At 53.1% G+C, this 21,296-nt stretch overlaps 1 pseudogene across 1 annotated transcript; it reads right to left on the reverse strand.

Moving 5' to 3' along the window:
• Nucleotides 1-1,678: 1,678 nt before the first annotated feature.
• Nucleotides 1,679-20,603, reverse strand: LOC145550637 (myomegalin-like; annotated as a pseudogene). The gene is made up of 22 exons (XR_014086502.1): nt 20,471-20,603; nt 20,120-20,354; nt 19,436-19,536; nt 19,233-19,366; nt 18,385-18,749; nt 16,522-16,824; nt 11,888-12,164; nt 10,846-10,977; nt 10,640-10,774; nt 8,590-8,839; nt 8,370-8,500; nt 6,995-7,114; nt 6,725-6,923; nt 6,318-6,427; nt 4,315-4,425; nt 3,939-4,244; nt 3,705-3,868; nt 2,994-3,125; nt 2,768-2,921; nt 2,281-2,327; nt 2,103-2,174; nt 1,679-1,959 (listed from the first exon to the last, which is right to left on the reverse strand). The product of XR_014086502.1 is annotated as a myomegalin-like (transcript).
• Between the last annotated feature and the right edge of the window lie 693 nt (nt 20,604-21,296).

Raw genomic sequence — 21,296 nt, forward strand, 5'->3', positions numbered from 1 at the left:
GCTGGAACCTGAGAGACGAGGTTCCAGGCCTGGAACTGAAGAGACGAGCAAAGGCCTGGAACTGAAGAAGAGGCTAAAGGCGACCTGAGGACGAGGTCCAGCCTGAACCTGAGAGACGAGCTAAAGGCCTGGAACCTGAGAAGAGAGCGGAGCCCGAGGCGAGCCGGCTGAGAGACGAGGAGGCCTGGAGCCTGAGAGACGAGGCTAAGGCCTGGAACCGAGAGACGAGGCTAAAGGCCTGGAGCCGAGAGACGAGGCTAAAGGCCTGGAACCTGAGAGACGAGGCTAAAGGCCTGGAGCCCGAGACGAGGCTAAGGCCTGGAACCTGAGAGACGAGCTAAAGGCTGCGAACCTGAGAGACGAGGCTAAAGGCCTGGACCTGAGAGACGAGGTTCCAGGCCTGGAACCTGAGAGACGAGGCTAAAGGCCTGGAACCTGAGAGACGAGGTTCCAGGCCTGGAACCTGAGAGACGAGGCTAAGGCCTGGAACCTGAGAGACGAGGCAAGGCTGGAACCTGAGAGACGAGGCTAAAGGCCTGGAACCTGAGAGACGAGGCTAAGGCCTGGAACCTGAGAGACGAGGCTAAAGGCCTGGAACCTGAGAGACGAGGCAAAGGCTGGAACCGAGAGACGAGGCTAAAGGCCTGGAACCTGAGAGACGAGGCTAAAGGCCTGGAACCTGAGAGACGAGGCTAAGGCTAACAGGCCTGGACCTGAGAGACGAGGCTAAAGGCCTGGACCTGAGAGACGAGGTTCCAGGCCTGGACCTGAGAGACGAGGCTAAGGCCTGGAACCTGAGAGACGAGGTTCAGGCCTGGAACCTGAGAGACGAGGCTAAAGGCCTGGACCTGAGAGACGAGGCTAAAGGCCTGGAACCTGAGAGACGAGGCTAAAGCCTGGAACCTGAGAGACGAGTCCAGGCCTGGACCTGGAGACGAGGCAAAGGCCTGGCTGAGGACGAGGCAGGCTGGAGCTGAGAAGAGGCTAGCTGGACCTGAGAGACGAGTCCAGGCCTGGAACCTGAGAGACGAGGCTAAAGGCCTGGAACCTGAGAGACGAGTAGGCTGACCTGAGAGACGGGCTAAAGGCCTGAGAGAGACGAGGCTAGGCTGGAACCTGAGAGAGAGGCAGGCCTGGAACCTGAGAGACGAGGCTCAGGCTGGAACCTGAGAGACGGGCTAAAGGCCTGGACCAGGAGACGAGGCTAAAGGCCTGGAGCCAGAGAGACGAGGCTAAAGGGCCTGGAGCCCGTGAGAGACGAGGCTCCAGGCCGAACTGAGAGCGAGGCTAAAGCCGACCTGAGGGACGGGTAAGGCCTGGGAGAGAGCGAGGCTAAAGGCCTGGAGCCAGAGAGCGAGGCTCAGGCCTTTAGTCTAGGGAACAGGAAACCTGACCAGCCTTCTCCCACCGGCGCTCTAAAACCCTGAGAAGGCCTCACCTTGACCTCACCTAGACCTCACCTAGACCTTGATAAGGGCTCGTGAACCTGCAGGAGGTCCGATCCGTTCGGCTGGTTTCTGGGCTTCATCCAGAGATGCTGCAGGTTCACAGCAGCATCTCTGGATTCAGTGTTTCAGTGGAGAAAAGCTCAGATTTACACCAACAAGTATCTAAAATATAAAATACTTTGCAGCTTGAGAAGCAGAACCAAAAGAACGTTTCTGTGGGTAAAGTTATTTTTCCGCCCACTGAGGATTTGACCAGTGACTGAACTACGCAGTAACATCAGGGGTCATGGCTTCGCCTCCATCGACAGGCCTGCAGACGGCAGAAACTGGGATCTGTGAGGGTCCAGATTCTGGTTTCAGCTGCCAGCCGCACGTCTGGACACTGGAGGTTCTGGAGGTCTCAGCCGGGCCGCCGGGCTGCAGGGGGCGCTGGTGAGCAGCTAGATCCAGGGTGTCAGGACGCTCCAACCAGCAGGGGAGCCGAGCTCAGTGGCGCCCCCTGGCTTTTCACCTGGAAGACACAGCAGGGTTCTGATGTTCAGCCGGATCAGAGAGGATTCTGGTTCCCAGTCGGACTGCAGAGCAGCAGCTGCTCAGGGAGGGAAAGTTATGGAAGCAGCATGCGGTCTAACAGAGGAACCGGGCGGACGGTACCTTTACTGGGCCGCAGGGGGGGGAGGGGACAGAGACAGAGGCTGGAAGGGAGCAGATCCTGAGTTTGTTCTCCTGGAGAAACTCAGCAAGACGACAGAGAAGGAACCAGCAGGAGAGGCGTGAAGGGAGCAGCTGTGATTCTGAACAGAAGCCACTGACATGGGGAGCAGAGGCTCACCTGCAGGTTGGTCTTCGCTGTCCTCAGGACGTCCCGCGTTCTGGACACTGGAGACAAGACGACAACTAGAGCATCAGCATCACCTCAGATATAAAACCACCGGAAGAGACAGCAATACCAGAGCGGCCATGTTGGATCGCTTGGCACTCATTAGCTTGTGGTTAGCATCTCTATGCTAACAACACACATTAAGACTGATATTAGACATTTCTATGCAGAGGATACTTGTTAGCAGATCTAGGTTCAATATCTACAGCATCTCACTGTTCAGATGTACATTTGAAAATATAGCAAGACATGCTAACAACTAGCATATCTGAGCTAATGATGCTCTCACTGTGTCACACCTTTCTTTAGATTAGAAACTAGCATTCACAGAGTTGCATTAGCATAGCGATGCTAATGCATTAGCATCGCTATGCTAATGCATAGCATAGCAGTTTAAAGGACATTTCTCAGGTTTTGCTGTCATGGCTGCTTTACTCACGCTGGCTGACGATCAGATGCTCCATGCTGTCCTTGGTGAGGCTGAAGCTCTTCAGTCTCTCCATGGCGTCCCTTAGAGCCTGGTCCCGCTCTGACAGCTTCACCCGGAGACGGACGACCTCGTCCCTCAGCGGCTCGTCCCTCAGCGGCTTGTCCTAGACAACTCAGCAGCTCAGTTTGGATCTGCTTCATGTCAGCTGCGTTAAACATGCAGACGAGGTTTTTACCTGTCTGGCTTCCTCAGAGTCGGTCAGATCCGCCGTCCAGGTCGCCTGCAGCAGAGACTCCGCCTCCTGCAGGGTCCGCTTCAGCGTTTTGGAGTCCGACAGCAGGTTGCTGACGCACCCTCTGTCCAAAGGCTGAAACAGAAAACAGCCTGGAGCTCAGCTGGGGTTGCTAGGTAACGGGCAGAACTCTGCTGGGGTTGCTAGGTAACGGGTGGAACTCTGCTGGGGTTGCTAGGTAAGGGCGAACTCTGCTGGGGTTGCTAGGTAACGGGTGGAACTCTGCTGGGGTTGCTAGGTAACGGGCGGAACTCTGCTGGGGTGCTAGGTAACGGGTGGAACTCTGCTGGGTTGCTAGGTAACGGGCAGAACTCTGCTGGGGTTGCTAGGTAACGGGCGGAACACTGCTGGGGTTGCTAGGTAACGGGCGGAACTAGCAACCCTGCTGGGGTTGCTAGGTAACGGGCGGAGCTCTGCTGGGGTTGCTAGGTAACGGGTGGAACTTTGCTGGGGTGCTAGGTAACGGGCGGAACTCTGAAATATTTGTTTTAGTTTATGAAGCGATTTATAGATCTACTGCTTGTTGCAGGTCTAGATTAACTTATTGCCTAAAAACAGCCGAGTGAGTTTAGAAGCAGTAAAAACTCAAATGGAAGAATAAAAACATGAAAAGTAAATTTTTCATCACAGTTCTCCATCTGTGTGACCTCTGACCTGCTGAAGCCTCTGCGAGGCGCTCAGGGAACAGAGGGCGGCCTCCATCTGAGCAGCCAGGGTGGCCCCTTCCTGGAGCTGCTGCTGCAGGGCCTGGAGGTCTCCAAGATGGCCGACGGCCTGGTGGCCCCCCTCGGGAGCGCCGCCCTGCTGGGCGCAGACAGCTGCAGGAAAACCAGGGAGAAATGAAAGCTGCAGGCCTGAGATCTGGTACAGTCTGAACATCAGCCTGACCTGGATCAGCCGTCTGGGGCGGAGGAAGCCGAGACGGAGCAGCAACGGGGCCGCTGTCTCTGATTGGCCCGCTGATTGGGCCGCTGTCTCTGATTGGGCCGCTGTCTCTGATTGGCCCGCTGATTGGCCCGCTGTCTCTGATTGGCCCGCTGTCTCCGATTGGCCCGCTGATTGGGCCGCTGTCTCTGATTGGCCCGCTGATTGGCCCGCTGTCTCTGGTTGGGCCGCTGATTGGCCCGCAGTCTCTGATTGGCCCGTTGTCTCTGATTGGCCCGCTGTCTCTGACGGGCGGAGAAACGTCTTCACCTGCAGAACAGAAACATCTCCTGTTGGGAAACGCTGACAGGTTTGGTGTTTTCCTGATAGACGAACTGACCGCTGAAGAGTCGCCTCCTGGCTGCAGGCTGGCTGCTCAGCTGCTGCTTCAGCTGGATGTGAAGCTCTCTGGGGTCAAAGGTCACTGGCAGAGAGCCATTAGCCACCTCACCTGCTCAGCAACACAAAGTGTAGGGAATCAGTCCGAACAGGGAGCCGAGGTAAGCAGCAAATCAGATTACGTTAGCTTAAATGCTGCCTTGGACGGGATGCTAAGGTTTGAATCTGATTGATTACACAGATTTTAACATTTAGCTAAAGTTTGACAACTTTCTAAATGATTCCAGTGGATAAAAAAGGCCCTTTGTGTTCACACGCTCCTGAATCTGACGGGGAAAGCTACCTGCGCTAACAGAGACTTTAAACGATCTGATTGGACGACTGATGTGTTCGAGTTGTGCTAAAGGGAGTTAGCCTGTCAGTGAAGCTATGCTAGCCTAACACAGCATCTCAATGCTAACATGTAGCAGCTAACGCTAACGTCAGCGTCAGCATTGCTAAAGAAGGATGTTAGAAACAGAACCTTTCATCTTTGTTGCTCTTCAGTCATTTAACAGTAAAAATAGGAAATTAATCTGGTTTCAGTCCAGATCTGAGTTTCTTCTGCGTGATGAGACAGTCCTGGTCCGGGTTCTGGTCCTGGTTCTGGTCCGGGTTCTGGTCCTGGTTCTGGTCCTGGTTCTGGGTCTGGTTCTGGTTCTGGTTCTGGTCCTGGGTCTGGTCCGGGTTCTGGTCCTGGTTCTGGTCCTGGTTCTGGTCCTGGGTCTGGTCCTGGTTCTGGGTCTGGTTCTGGTTCTGGTTCTGGTCCTGGGTCTGGGTCTGGTCCTGGTTCTGGTCCAGGGTCTGGTCCTGGTTCTGGTCCTGGGTCTGATTCTGGGTTTGGTTCTGGTTCTGGGTCAGGTCCTGGGTCTGCTCCTAGTTCTGGTCCTGGTTCTGATTCTGGGTTTGGTCCTGGTCCTGGTCCTGGGTCTGATTCTGGGTCTGGGTCTGGTCCTGGTTCTGGTCCTGGGTCTGATTCTGGGTCTGGTTCTGGTTCTGGGTCAGGTCCTGGGTCTGCTCCTGGTTCTGGTCCTGGTTCTGGTTCTGGTTCTGGTTCTGGTCCTGGGTCTGGTTCTGGTTCTGGTCTGGGTCTGGTTCTGGTCCTGGTCCTGGGTCTGGTTCTGGGTCTGGGTCTGGTTCTGGTCCTGGTCTGGTTCCGGTTCTGGTCCTGGTCCTGGTTCTGGTTCTGGTTCTGGGCCTGGGTCTGGTCCGGGTTCTGGTCCTGGTTCTGGTCCTGGTTCTGGTCCTGGGTCTGGTCCTGGTTCTGGGTCTGGTTCTGGTTCTGGTTCTGGTCCTGGGTCTGGTCCTGGTTCTGGTCCTGGGTCTGATTCTGGGTTTGGTTCTGGTTCTGGGTCAGGTCCTGGGTCTGCTCCTAGTTCTGGTCCTGGTTCTGATTCTGGGTTTGGTCCTGGTCCTGGTCCTGGTCCTGGGTCTGATTCTGGGTCTGGGTCTGGTCCTGGTTCTGGTCCTGGGTCTGATTCTGGGTCTGGTTCTGGTTCTGGGTCAGGTCCTGGGTCTGGTCCTGGGTCTGGTTCTGGTTCTGGTCCTGGGTCTGGTTCTGGTTCTGGTCCTGGGTCTGGTTCTGGTCCTGGTCCTGGGTCTGGTTCTGGGTCTGGGTCTGGTTCTGGTCCTGGTCCTGGTTCCGGTTCTGGTCCTGGTCCTGGTTCTGGTTCTGGTCCTGGTCCTGGTTCTGGTCCTGGGTCTGGTCCTGGTCCTGGTTCTGGTCCTGGTCCTGGTCCTGGTTCTGGTTCTGGTCCTGGTCCTGGTCCTGGTCCTGGTTCTGGTTCTGGTCCTGGTCCCGGTTCTGGTCCTGGGTCTGGTCCTGGTCCTGGTTCTGGTCCTGGTCCTGGTCCTGGTTCTGGTCCTGGTCCTGGTCCTGGTCCTGGTTCTGGTTCTGGTCCTGGTCCTGGGTCTGCTCCTAGTTCTGGTCCTGGGTCTGGTTCTGGTCCTGGTCCTGGTTCCTACCTGGGTGTGAGTCCTGTTCCCAGCCTCGGCTCTTCGCCTCCTGCAGCGTGTGGCTCAAGCGGCGGCTCTGGTCCCGCTGCAGGCGCAGGACGCTCGCCTCGTGCTGCAGCCTGGAGACGAGCTAACGTTAGCCTGCTGGTTCAGAACTGCAGCGCCCCCTGCAGGGCATGTGCAGACCTGCTCTTCTGGTTCATTTTATTACATCATAAATTCAACGTTTTTCGCTGCCTGGTGCAGAAAACCTGTGGATTTGATCTGAGGCTCTTGATTAACCCCTCATGGAAAAACAGGAGATTTTATTATTCCATTATTCCAGATAGTTTGGCTCTCTCCTAGTTCCAGTGTGTCTGAGAAAGAAACCCCATGTCTGACCCGTTTCAGCTGAAGGAAACGTAAAACACAGCGACCTGGTGACGGCTTCCTGGTTCCGCTGTCTCAGCTGCGCCACCTCCTGGCAGCGAACTGCGTCCTCCGCCTGCAGCCTCTGGCTTAGCTCCGCCCACCTCTGTGTCTCCAGCTCCGCCTCCTTCAGCCTGGAGCGCTCCTGGAGGACCGCCTCCCTCAGAAGCTCCGCCTCCCTCAGAAGCTCCGCCTCTCTGCTGCCCTCTGCAGGAAAACGCTGAATTTATCCTGTTGTTTTCCAGAGTTTTCCAGATGCTGCCGGCGATGCGGCTCACCTCGCTGCAGCTGCGCCTGCAGCTGCGCCTGCAGCGCGGCGTTCTCCTCCTGCAGGAGGCGCAGCTCGGACAGCTGGCCGGCCGAGTCCAGGCCCTGGATGTAGATGTTGGTCGGAGCTCCTGGAAAATCAGCGGGAATTTTATTTCAACATGCAGCCTGGGATTCACCAAACGCTTCCGTCTGCGGAGCGCCATCCACCAGATGTAAACAGGAAGCGTTGCTATTGGAAACGTTCCGTTAGCTAACGCTGGCTAACGTTAGCTAACGCTGGCTAACATTAGCTAACGTTGGCTAACGTTGGCTAACGCTGGTTATCGTTGGCTAACGTTAGCTAACACTGGCTAACATTGGCTAACGCTGGTTATCGCTGGCTAACGTTAGCTAACACTGGCTAACGTTGGCTAACGCTGGTTATCGCTGGCTAACGTTAGCTAACACTGGCTAACGTTGGCTAACGCTGGCTAACATTGGCTAAAGCTGGCTAACGTTAGCTAACGCTGGCTAACGCTGGCTAACGTTAGCTAACGCTGACTAACGTTAGCTAACACTGGCTATCGCTGGCTAACGTTAGCAAACGTTAGCCAGCGATAGCCAGTGTTAGCTAACGCTGGCTAACGCTGGCTAACGTTGGTTATCGCTGGCTAACACTGGCTAACGTTAGCCAACGCTGGCTAACATTGGTTATTGCTGGCTAACGTTGACTAAAGCTGGCTAACGTTGGCTAACGCTGGCTAAAGCTGGCTAACGTTGGCTAACGCTGGCTAACGCTGGCTAAAGCTGGCTAACGTTGGCTAAAGCTGGCTAACGCTACGGAAACATCCAGGAAGTTTTCAGATCGTCTCTCTAAAAACATTTCATCACTCAGACATGAAATTCCCAGGATGGATGTGAGCAGGAAAAACTTTTCCACTAAACATCAGAGATAATAAACCTGGTTTCAGGCCGTTTCCATGGAAACACAAAACATTTTATAGGCTGGTTCATTTGGCAGGTCCAGATTTACCAGGACCAGAACCAGAACCAGGACCAGGACCAGAACCAGACCCAGACCCAGAACCAGGACCAGGACCAGAACCAGGACCAGGACCAGAACCAGGACCTGGACCGGGACCAGACCCAGAACCAGGACCAGAACCAGAACCAGGACCAGAACCAGGACCAGGACCTGGACCGGGACCAGACCCAGAACCAGAACCAGGACCAGAACCAGGACCAGAACCAGGACCAGAACCAGGACCTGGACCAGACCCAGAACCAGGACCAGAACCAGACCCAGAACCAGGACCAGGACCAGAACCAGGATCTGGACCGGGACCAGAACCAGACCCAGAACCGGGACCAGACCCAGAACCAGAAGGGGTTTGGACTGAGCACCTTTGTCCCCGGTTCTGTGGGCCAGCCGGTCTCCAGCTGCAGCCGGCGCCGGTCGTTGGTCTGGATGGACTCCTCCAGTCTCCGCCTCAGACTCCGGATCTCTGCCAGGTGCTCCTTCATCAGGTCCGAACCTGCGGCAGAAACACCAGCAGGAAGTGAGCAGGAAGCAAACAGGAAGTGGGCGCGCGGCCCGGTTCTGCCTACAGCGCGGCGGCCGAACCTGGTTGTCCGGTTCCTGACTGGTAACCCGACGACCCGGACGACAGGTCGGCTCCCACGCCGCGCGGCGTTTCCCACAATGCACGTCTTTCCAGCAGGCCGGCGCCGCCTCGCGTCGCCATGGCGACGTCCAGGCCGCCGAACGGAGGTGAGGGAAGCCTCTGTAGGAGAGCGGCAGGCAGCCGGCGGCGTCAGCATGATGCTGAGGGACGAACGGGGGAGACCGTGGAGAGACCTGGGAGTGGAAAACCCTGCAGGGAAGAGAGCGCTAACGCGTTAGCATGCTAACGTATTAGCATGCTAGCTCACCAGAACAAACACACAGCTCAGCCTTTAGCAGAAACATCTACACACTTTTACCAGACACACCTGGCAGGTGCTGCAGGTGCATCAGCATCTCAGGCATCCAAATATCTGCAGCTTGTAAAGTTACAAAATTAACAGATTATTTTGTCATCAGCGAAAAATTTGGTTCATCAGATTTTATTTTTCTTTCCAAATATTTATTGTGAAATACTTGATCTGAAGCTCACAGGTTAATATTAGGGAACATGCAAATCCTTCCCAACAACCGGAAGTGGACTACCAAATAAAAGCTTTCTCTCTTGAACCTCTTTGTAAAGTCCTGGCTTCATGCAAGGACTTTATAGAATGGCTAGGTTAGAGCTAAACTATTAGCTTGAAAGCTACATATTTACATTTCAGCCAAACATTTAGCTTATTAATATTTAGCTTGAAACTGTGAAAGTTATGAATGAATAAAATGGTGAAACAACGTTTTAAATCAGTTTGTTTTCCGCTTCTGGTGAATCAGCAAACCTTTTACCTTCATTCATAACACAGATTTAAAACATTAATTATTATTATTATTCTTTCAGTTGTTCTCTGTCTGACTTTACAGTAAACGTGAACTCTGCATGTTTACCCAAAGAAGTGAGGGAACAGATTATTCAGTCGGGATTCGTCTGGTTTTTAGTTTTTAGTCGTCTAGTTTTTAGTCGTCCGGCTTTTAGTTTTTAGTCATCTGGCTTTAGTTTTTAGTCGTCTAGTTTTAGCCGTCTGGCTTTTAGCTTTTAGTCGTCTAGTTTTTAGTCGTCTGGCTTTTAGTTTTTAGTCGTCTAGTTTTTAGTCGTCTGGTTTTTAGTTTTTAGTCGTCTGGCTTAGTTTTTAGTCTGGCTTTTAGTTTTTAGTCGTCTGGCTTTTAGTTTTTAGTCGTCTAGTTTTTAGTCGTCTGGCTTTTAGTTTTTAGTTGTCTGGCTTTTAGCTTTTAGTCGTCTGGCTTTTAGCTTTTAGTCGTCTAGTTTTTAGTCGTCTGGCTTTTAGTTTTTAGTCGTCTAGTTTTTAGTCGTCTGGTTTTTAGTTTTTAGTCGTCTGGCTTAGTTTTTAGTCTGGCTTTTAGTTTTTAGTCGTCTGGCTTTTAGTTTTTAGTCGTCTAGTTTTTAGTCGTCTGGCTTTTAGTTTTTAGTTGTCTGGCTTTTAGCTTTTAGTCGTCTGGCTTTTAGCTTTTAGTCGTCTGGCTTTTAGTTTTTAGTCGTCTGGCTTTTAGTTTTTAGTCGTCTAGTTTTTAGTCGTCTGTCTTTTAGTTTTTAGTCGTCTAGTTTTTAGTTGTCTGGCTTTAGTTTTTAGTCGTCTAGTTTTTAGTCGTCTAGTTTTTAGCTTTTAGTCGTCTGGCTTTTAGTTTTTAGTCGTCTAGTTTTAGTCGTCTAGTTTTAGCTTTTAGTCGTCTGGCTTTTAGTTTTTAGTCATCTAGTTTTTAGCCGTCTGGTTTAGTTTTTAGTCGTCTGGCTTTTAGTTTTTAGTCGTCTAGTTTTTAGTTGTCTGGCTTTTAGTTTTTAGTCGTCTAGTTTTTAGTCGTCTAGTTTTTGCTTTTAGTCGTCTGGCTTTTAGTTTTTAGTCGTCTAGTTTTTAGTCGTCTGGCTTTTAGTTTTAGTCGTCTGGTTTTTAGCCGTCTGGTTTTAGTTTTTAGTCGTCTGGCTTTTAGTTTTTTAGTCGTCTGGTTTTAGTTTTCACTCGGTTGTAAACTTCGTGCAGACGGCGTCGCAGCGACTCACTGCCGTCGGCTCTCAGCTGATTCTGTAGCGTCTGGAGCTCCTGCTGAGCCGCAGCCAGAGAGAAAGCCGGCGCCGCGCCCCTCTGGGAGCGGCCGCCATGTTTGATGGGGGAGGGGAAGGGGGGGCGACAGGGGGCTGGGAGGAGAGACAGGTGAGGAAGAGCGATGAGAGGAGCTGGAAAAGGCGGGGCTTCAGCTGCTTCTCACCTGATTGGCTCTGCAGGTCTGCGGGTCTGAGCGGAGAGCCGGAGCAATGCATGCTGGGACAGCTGAGGCATGACTGGGAGCGCTGGGAGGAGCCGGCGGACGGCCGGCGGGACGCGGCGCCGAGTGGAGACGCTGAAACAGATGAGGACATGCGGGCAGTGAAGTCACCTGTATTTGGTCTCATTTAAATGTAACGCAGCAAAACCTCAGGATGCCTGAAAACAGACGAGAACAAATGTTTCACTAAGCTAAAGAGAAGATATTTGCCCCCTGCTGCCCCCTGCTGGTCACATTTTAAGGTTTGTAGTTTATATTTGCCCCTGCTGCCCCTGCTGGTCGGTTTTTAAAGGTTTGTAGTTTATATTTGCCCCCTGCTGCCCCCTGCTGGTCGGGTTTTAAAGGTTTGTAGTTCATATTTGCCCCCTGCTGGTCACATTTTAAAGGTTTGTAGTTCATATTTGCCCCCTGCTGGTCACATTTTAAAGGTTTGTAGTTCATATTTGCCCCCTGCTGGTCACATTTTAAAGGTTTGTAGTTCATATTTGCCTCCTGCTGCCCCCTGCTGGTCACATTTAAAGGTTTGTAGTTCATATTTGCCTCCTGCTGGTCACATTTAAAGGTTTGTAGTTCATATTTGCCTCCTGCTGGTCACATTTAAAGGTTTGTAGTTCATATTTGCCTCCTGCTGGTCACATTTAAAGGTTTGTAGTTCATATTTGCCCCTGCTGCCTCCTGCTGGTCAGATTTTAAAGGTTTGTAGTTCATATTTGCCCCTGCTGCCCCCTGCTGGTCAATTTAATGAGGTTCTGACATTTAAAGGTTGTAGTTCATATTTGCCTCCTGCTGGTCACTTTAAGGTTTGTAGTTCATTTTGCCCCTGCTGCCTCTGCTGGTCAGATTTTAAGGTTTGTAGTTCATATTTGCCCCTGCTGGTCACATTTTAAAGGTTTGTAGTTTTATTTGCTCCTGCTGCCCCTGCTGGTCAGATTTTAAAGGTTTGTAGTTTATATTTGCCCCTGCTGCCCCTGCTGGTCGGACTCACCGGTCCCAGTAGCATCCCTGTTTTCCTCAGGTCCGAGTCCGCCGGCACCGTCTGCGTCGCAGCACAACTCCGGGTCGCCGTTGGTGGAGCCGTGCTCGTCGGACACGTAAGAGATGCGATCTGATTGGTCGGTGATGTCAGAGGAGGGCGTGGCTGCTGCTGGGCGAGTCGGAGCGATGATGATGATGATGATGCTGCTGGTCCAGTTTGGCTCGGAGAGATTCGATCACTTTATCCTTCTGCTGCAGCTCTTTACTGAGCCTGAACACAAATAAACCTCAGGCTCAGAACCGGATCCACCCTGGAAGGTCAAGGTACAACAGTGAACCACTGGAGGGCTGAAGGAGAAATGAATGCTACCAACTGGTGAGCAACCTCTGCTAATCCGCTAATGAGCTCAGAGCTAATGTCTAGGTTAGCGCTTTAGCACGTGCTAAATGTGAAAACGTTCAGATTCCTGGTTTTCTAAACTTTCAGTCCAACTTCAACATTTGTTTGGTTATCACTGTCAACGATTCTTCAAGCAGTTAGCAGCTCATCTTTGTGCTTTATTTTGACATCTGTTTCCTCTCTTCCTGTTCTCTCTTGTTTTCTCCCATACTTTATTTAAACAAATAACACAAATGCAAAATCTTACAGTGGTCCACAAGGATTGTATCTTTCAAGGAAGATATAATTTAAACTGCAGTTGGTGCGTTAGCATTAGCACCTGCTAAATACTGTGTTAGCATAGTGCATTAGCACTGTAATACTGTGTTAGCTGTGCGTTACATTAGCACCTGCTAAATACTGTGTTGCATAGTGCTTTGCATTAGCACTGCTAAATACTGTGTAGCATAGTGCTTAGCATTAGCACCCGCTAAATACTGTGTTAGCATAGTGTTTGCATTAGCATCTGTAAATACTGTGTTAGCATAGTGCGTTAGCATTAGCACCTGCTAAATACAGTGTTAGCATAGTGCGTTAGCATTAGCACCTGCTAAATACTTTGTTAGCATAGTGCTTTAGCATTAGCACCCGCTAAAAACTGTGTTAGCATAGTGCTTTAGCATTAGCACCTGCTAAATACTGTGTTAGCATAGTGCTTTAGCATTAGCACCTGCTAAATACTGTGTTAGCATAGTGCTTTAGCATTAGCATCTGCTAAATACTGTTAGTATAGTGCTTTAGCATTAGCTTCCACAGCTGGTGTAGCACGTTAGCGTTGCTAACTCTTCAGCTAGCAGAGCTGCAGCTATGGGATCTGCCGGCTACTTCCTGGACACTTTCCTGAAGATGCCACGTTTCTGTACCTGGACTCGGTTCTTCCATGCAGTGATCACAAGTTACACTCCTGTAACTCACAGAGCCAAACTAACAGAGGGTCTAAATATGTTAAATTAATATTAATCTCTAATAATCTAATAATAAAAGTATTTAGAGATGTAAGTTGATGAGTAAAACTAAGTAAATGTGAGTTTAATGAGCTGGACGGCGGAGCGGCAGCTGGATGAGCGTCAGCAGGAAGTGAGTCGCCTGCGAGGCGCGCGCCTCTTAGCGACGCAGCGCTCGCCTCTGACACGGAGCCACCGGATAAAAACGGGGGCGGACCCGACCGCACGGGCTGCGGACCCGACCGCACGGCTGCAGCTGAAACGTGTGGCCTGCAGCTGAGTTAATTAATGAGACGCGTTGAAAGTCACAGGAATCGATGCGTCACTGGCGCACAGACAGCAGCAAAGATCTAAACAGTAACGATGTCTGCTAAGTCAAGAGGAAATCCACAGCTGGGTTAGCGTGAGCGGCTTGGGATAGCATGAGCGGCTGGGTTAGCATGAGCGGCTGGGTTAGCATGGCTGGGTTAGCATGAGCTGCTTGGTTAGCATGAGCTGCTTGGTTAGCATGAGCGGCAGGGTTAGCCTGAGCGGCTGGGTTAGCATGAGCGGCAGGGTTAGCATGAGCGGTGGGTTAGCATGGCAGGGTTAGCATGAGCGGCTGGGTTAGCATGAGCGGCTGGGTTAGCATGAGCGGCTGGGTTAGCATGAGCGGCTGGGTTAGCATGGCAGGGTTAGCATGGCTGGGTTAGCATGAGCGGCTCTGCTCTGCACTCTGGATCCAATTAGACCAGCTGATGAAGGAACCACACGGTCGACCCGAAGGCCGGATCCGTTCTGTGGTAGAATCTATGTTGTTCTGAGCTTCATGTCGTCTGGAATGAAAGAACAGATCTAGACCAAACGTTTCTAGACTGTAGGATGAAAGGTTCTGGATTTGGGCTGCTGGGTTCTAGTGGTTCTGCTGGGTTCTGGTGGTTCTGCTGGGTTCTGGTGGTTCTGCTGGGTTCTGGTGGTTCTGCTGGGTTCTGGTGGTTCTGCTGGGTTCTGCAGGGTTCTGGAGGCTCTGCTGGGTTCTGCAGGTTCTGCTGGTTCTGCTGGTTCTGCTAGGTTCTGCTAGGTTCTGCTGGTTCTGCTAGGTTCTGCTGGTTCTGCTGGTTCTGCTAGGTTCTGCTGGTTCTGCTGGTTCTGCTAGGTTCTGCTAGGTTCTGCTGGTTCTGCTAGGTTCTGCTGGTTCTGCTAGGTTCTGCTGGTTCTGCTGGTTCTGCTAGGTTCTGCTGGTTCTGCTAGGTTCTGCTGGTTCTGCTGGGTTCTGCAGGGTTCTGGAGGTTCTGGTGGTTCTGCAGGGTTCTGGTGGTTCTGCTGGGTTCTGCAGGTTCTGCTGGTTCTGCTAGGTTCTGCTGGTTCTGCTGGGTTCTGCAGGGTTCTGGAGGTTCTGGTGGTTCTGCAGGGTTCTGGTGGCTCTGCTGGGTTCTGCTGGTTCTGCTAGGTTCTGCTGGTTCTGCTGGGTTCTGCAGGGTTCTAGAGGTTCTGGAGGTTCTGCTGGGTTCTGCTGGGTTCTGATGGTTCTGGAGGTTCTGCTGGTTCTGCTGGGTTCTGGAGGTTCTGCTGGGTCCGGGCGTCTTACCTGTGCAGCTGTGTGAGCGCGGCTCTCCTCTCCTGCTCCTTCCACAGGCTGAAGGAGAACAGAGCGTCTCTGTACAGCGGGCTGCTCCTCGACAGCATCGCCTTCCACAGCGGCGCCATCCGGACCCGTCCGACCCGTCCGCCGGGTTACCGACCCGTCCGCCGGGTTACCGACCCGCCGCCGCGCTCCGGCGCCGGCTGCCGGGTCGTGACCCCGAGGGATGGCGAGAGAGCGAGCAGGTGAGAAGCACAGCAAATCCTGATTAGGTCTGAACCGCCGGGGAGGCTCTCCAGCACGCAGCTGCTCGGTCAGCTGCTCGGTCAGCTGCTCGGTCAGCTGCTCGGTCCGTTCCAATCGCTCCACTTTCCACACCGAGCCGCCAGCGGGACGCCGTGACGAACGACGCGGACGGCCCGACTGCGCAGGGCTTCACGCTCCAGCAGCCAGAGAGGCAGAGTTCCTCTCATCGGCGGTTCTGATCCGGTTCTGATCCGGTCAGGAGCCGGAGAATCTCTCCATGTCGCGACGGGAAGCTCCTGATGCGGCGCCGCAGCAGAGCGCGCCTCGTGCTGCTGCCGCCTTTAGCTCCTCCTGACCCAGTTCCCCCCAGCCGGGCTTTAATAGCTTAACCTGATTAGCGGCTGCGCTAACGAGGCGCCGCCGGCGCAGAGCCGCTGCCAGACTGGGAAACCCAGAGGTCAAGAGGTCAGAGCCTGGAAACGCCGAGGGGATGGTGCTGGGATTACTGGGATTAGACCAGAACCAGAGCAGAACCAGAGCAGAACCAGAGCAGAACCACAACAGAACCAGAGCAGAACCACAACAGAACCAGAGCAGAACCAGAGCAGAACCAGAGCAGAACCACAACAGAACCAGAGCAGAACCACAACAGAACCAGAGCAGAACCACAACAGAACCAGAGCAGAACCACAACAGAGCCAGAGCAGAACCACAACAGAACCAGAGCAGAACCAGAGCAGAACCAGCCATTAAGCAACAATTTAGTTTGGAGATTATAACGTTTAAATTTTCTGACGCCCTGAAATGTTTGTTTTATTTTGTTCATGTTTATTTTTTGTGTGAATAAAGTTTTGGGAAAAAGCGGGAAACGTGAGGAGGAAATGGAACCTTCAAAATAAGAGCATGACTACAAACATCTAACAAAAACTGATGTTTAATTGATTCTGTAATTCATTTAGGGAAAGCTACGTGTGCTAAGCTAACAGTTAGCTCCCCTATAAGCAGGGAACAAATTAATTGATTAAATTGATTATTGATTAATCAACATTTCAATCTAGAGTTGTTATTTATTCATGACGCACAGAATAAATAAATTAATAGTTTCTGTCACTAAATCTGATTAAAAATGTTTCTTCCTGTTAAAAAGCAGCAGAGAACCGGTCCAGAACCGGTCCAGAACCTCCAGAACCTCCAGAACCTCTGCCTAGCTATGCGGCGTTCTGGTTCCTGTCCAGCCACCATCTGCTCCAACATGAATCTCTGCAGTGGCAGAAGTCGGGTCCAAACGGGTCCTATGAGCAGCAGAACCGGCCCGGGAGCTCAGACATGGATTGGTGAATCCATCGGGTCTGACCCGGGTCGGTTCTGCCCTCGGGCGGAAACGTCCCGCGATAGTTTCCACTGAAAAGCATCGATCGCCGGCAGAAACCCAAACAGGAAGCAGAGGTTCTGACGGACGGCGAGCAGCTGCGTCGTCTCCTCCGGGTCCTCAGACGCGAGGGTCCGTTTGGTTCCGAGCTCAGGTCCGCCGATCCTGGCGCGACCCGCTGGGCCAGGGCGGCGCTCTGGGCCAGCTGCTCCCTGAAGCTCTGGCCCGTGTAGTAGTCGACGTCGTTGGCGCGCAGCAGCTCTCGAAGGCGCGGGTGGTGGCGGCCAGGTGGCGGCGCAGCAGGCCGCAGGCGGGCCGCGCATCACGCAGCCGCTGGCGCAGCAGCGACAGGTCACTGGCCTGAGCCTTCAGCAGGGAGTCCAGCTTCCTGCGGGACACGGAGACAAGGGTCAGGAGACGGGTTGTCCCCAGACGGCACCACGCCGCTACGCCTGGGGCTAATCATCGACACCACGCTGCTACGCCTGGCTAGCATGGGGCTAATCATCGACACCACGCTGCTACAGCTGGTTAGCATGGGCTAATCATCGACACCACGCCGCTACGCCTGGGGCTAATCATCGACACCATGCTACTACGCCTGGCTAGCATGGGCTAATCAGCGACACCACGCTGCTAAGCCTGGTTAGCATGGGCTAATCAACGACACCACGCCGCTACGCCTGGGGCTAATCGTCGACACCACGCTGCTACGCTGGCTAGCATGGGCTAATCATCGACACCACGCTGCACAGCTGGTTAGCATGGGCTAATCTCGACACCACGCTGCTACAGCTGGCTAGCATGGGGCTAATCATCGACACCACGCCGCTACGCCTGGGGCTAATCAACGCACCAACGCTACGTCTGGCTAGCATGGGGCTAATCATCGACGCCACATCGCTACGCCTGGTTAGCATGCAGCTAATCATCGACACCACGCTGCTACGCCTGGGCTATCATCGACACCACGTGCTACCCTGGGGCTAATCATCGACACCACGCTGTTACAGCTGGTTAGCATGGGGCTAATCATGCCATGCTGCTACGCCCGGTTAGCATCGGCTATCAACGACACCCGCTGCTACGCATGGCTAGCATGGGCTAATCGACACCACGCTGTTACAGCTGGTTAGCATGGGGCTAATCAATGCCATGCTGCTACGCCTGGTTAGCATGGGGCTAATCATCGACGCCACGCTGCTACGCATGGCTAGCATGGGCTAATCATCGACACCACGCTGCTGCGCCTGGCTAGCATGGGGCTAATCAACGATGCCATGCTGCTATGCCTGGGTAGCATGGGGCTAATCGATGACGCTACGCTGCTAAGCCTGGTTAGCATGGGGCTAATCAACGACACCACGCTGCTACGCTGGTTAGCATGGGGCTATCGATTAAAGTAACAGGTCATCGACTTTATCCTGGTTTTCTGGTTCAATTAGTTTCTGTCTGGATTCATCCTGATCCACTGAGCGCTAGCTAGAGCGCTAGGTCAGCTATCCTACATAGTTCACACTAAAATGCTAATCATACGCATTAGCTTCAGCTAACGCTAAACCAACATTACTTCCAGTCGTGCTAATAGCGTTAGCTTTGAAGTGCTAGCCCTGATTTAGGAGACGTTTCCATTTTTCCTTTTAGCTTGATGCTAATTTCTTCTTGCTAAAATGTTTTGTTCCAGATTTCAGCAGGTTTAATCCAGATTTTTTCTGCTTCCATTTTGATTTTTATCATTTTTAATCCAGCATTTGATGTGATTTTTTTCACTTTCTGCTGGTTTCATGCTGGTTGATGATCAGTTGTAATTCAGATCTTTTTTATTGATGCATCCTGAACATAATCTGATGGTCCAGGTGACTCCGCCTCTCGCAGCGGCGGCTCCCGACCCCCCCGGTGATGCAGGTGTAAGAAAATGGATAATCTGATGCTTTTCATCATGACGAACCCCGGCCAGGTAGCAGAGGGCCCTTCCTCCGTCCTGCCTCCTCTCCTCAGCTGGTCCTCCAGAGCGTCCACTCTGGACGTCAGCTCCTGGAGGCCGTCGTCATGGCGACGCTGCGAGGCTCCGTCAGACGGCCGCCAGGCCTCGTCGTCCTCGGCCCGCGGGCGGCCGGCCTCGCCGTCGCCCTCGCCGTCGCCCTGCAGCCCGCGGATCACCGCCTGAGAGCGGGACGGCTGCGAGCGCAGCTCCTCCCCAGGCGCCGCAGCGGCGGCGGCCCGTCGCCGGGGGAACCGCCGGGCCGGGCGCGCCGCCGGGCCGCCACTGGGAGCCCAGGTCCAGAGACGTGCACATCTCCAGGTCGTCGAACTCTGAAACACGCAGCAGCATCAGCATCATGGCGTCTTGTGGAGAATCACAGTTCAGATTACAGAGATTATCTCAACAGGTTGGATTCATGCTAATCTGAATTCAACATTCTGGATTATCCAGTGATCCCAGTTAGCGACCTGGAGCTAACCAGAACAAACTGGGAGGCTCAGCTGGGTGACTAGGTGGTTATCGTAACTAGTTAGGCTGGTTAAACACGACTGAAGCTGCTTCAGGCTAAAGACCAGGCCCTCTGCTGCCCCCTGCTGGCTGTTTGACTGAACTACAAGTAAAGCTGAAGGTGTCGGCCTGATCCGGTGACCCCAGTGACCCCAGTGACCCCGGTGACCCCAGTGACCCCCCGTGATCCCAGTGTCCCCCAGTGACCCCCAGTGACCCCCGGTGACCCCAGTGACCCCCAGTGACCCCCAGTGACCCCCGTGACCCCAGTGACCCCAGTGACCCCCAGTGACCCCCAGCCCTACCTGGGCTGCTGGCCTCCTCCCTGTCCGCCTCGTTCTCGCTGCGGCCGCAGCAGGTCTCATAGCCCAGATCCTGCAGGTCCACCTGGACCAGCTTGCTGTCCTGCTGCACGGCTGTTTCTGCTGCAGAGGGACAAACGGGTCACCTGATGCGCTGCGGCTGCAGCAGCGGCTGCGTCTGCAGCAGCGGCTGCGTCTGCGCTCACCCAGCTGCTCTCTGTAGTCCTGCAGCCGCAGACGGACGTCTTCCCACAGGCCGCTGAGGGCGAGACGTCCGGCCGCCGCTGCTGATTGCCGGCTCGTCGTCCTGGATACAGGCAGGGGGAGAAACAAGATGGCTGCTGTCCTTCCTGACTTCAGACCAGTCCTCCCATATCTGCACTGGCTCCTTAAAGGGCCATGTCTTCTAACATGTAATCTTTGTATCTTCCTGTTTTTCCCTCATAAAAATAAAACCTGATGTTTTGATTCATTTATGTTGAGAAACCCTTAATCTCCATGGCAACCGTTCAGCTGTTAAACCGCCCGGGGGCCAAGCCCCGCCTTCCAGGTGAAGCCCCTCCCCCTCTCAGCAGCTGGGCTAAGAGGAGCCATGTTGGATGACTTCCTGGAGGCGGAGCTTCAGGAAGAGTTTCTTAAGTGACAGAGACCCAATCAGGAAGTTTGAATGATGATGTTCACTTTTCCACTGCGTTTTTATTATTTTGGTCGTTTATTGTTCATTTCTTATAGTTTTAAGCTGCTGCAGTAAATAAAGAAGTTTGTTCAGACTGGAGATATTTGGTAAACGTGACGCATTTATTGTTACACAGTTTCTGCATTGTGCCACGAAACGTGACGCTGGCCCTTTAAAGCCACTGGTTGCCATGGTGACCGTGTTCCGGTCCTACCTGTGAGGAGCCGGTGAGCGTCTCGGCTCCGTCGCCCTCCTCTGTCTTCTGGTCGCCGTGGCTACGAGTCCTGACGTCAGACAGGGACAGATCTCCATCCCAGGCTTCCCACATCCCAGAGCTCTGCTCCTCTTCCTCCTCTTCCTCCTCCTCCTCTTCCTCCACGGCCTGCCCGCCGCCAGCCAGCTGGAGCTTCAAGTCCTCGTTCTCCGATCGCAGGCTGAACAAAGCTCTCCTTGAAGAGGCGCCAGGAGAGTCAAACTGAGAATCGCCAAGCTAACCTGCTAGCGCTTCCTGGAGCCGCTGGGTCGATTCCTGGAGCGGCTGCTCGGCGGGTCGCGGAGCGCTCACCTCATCTGGGACAGCGAAGAGAAGCCGGCCTTCTCCAGCTGAGCCTTCAGCTCCGCCAGCTCTCTGTCCACCAGCTGCTTCTGCTCACCAGCTGCTTGACCTCCATCAGCCCTTCAGCCTCCAGCTGCCGACCCTGTTAGCAAGAAACGAGCAAAATATCACAGCTAACGGCACGAGGAGGCTAACAACTAGCCACGCTAACCCTAAAGCACAACCATTCACTAGATACGCTAACGCTAAATGCTACACCAGCATTATCTGAAGCTAAGCTAAAGCGCTACACCACACAGCATTTAGCTGAAGCTACCTAAAGCGCACACCAAGACAGCATTTACTGAAGCTAAAGCGCTACACCAACAGCATTAGCTGAAGCTAAAGGCTACACCAAAACAGCATTTAGCTGAAGCTAACGCTAAAGCGCTACACCAAGACAGCATTTAGCTGAAGCTAAAGCGCTACACCAACACAGAATTAATCTGAAGCTAACGCTAAAGCGCTACACCAACACAGCATTTAGCTGAAGCTAACGCTAAAGCGCTACACCAAGACAGCATTTAGCTGAAGCTAAAGCGCTACACCAACACAGCATTTAGCTGAAGCTAAGCTACACCAAACGCATTTAGCTGAAGCTAACGCTAAAGCGCTACACAACAGCATTTAGCTGAAGCTAAAGTGCTACACCAACACAGCATTTAGCTGAAGCTAACGCTAAAGCGCTACACCAAGACAGCATTTAGCTGAAGCTAAAGTGCTACACCAACACAGCATTTAGCTGAAGCTAACGCTAAAGCGCTACACCAACACAGCATTTAGCTGAAGCTAACGC

This window comes from Poecilia reticulata, unplaced genomic scaffold (assembly GCF_904066995.2).
Source record: "Poecilia reticulata unplaced genomic scaffold, P_reticulata-male-v2 Scaffold_126, whole genome shotgun sequence".
NCBI classification, from domain to species: domain Eukaryota; kingdom Metazoa; phylum Chordata; class Actinopteri; order Cyprinodontiformes; family Poeciliidae; genus Poecilia; species Poecilia reticulata.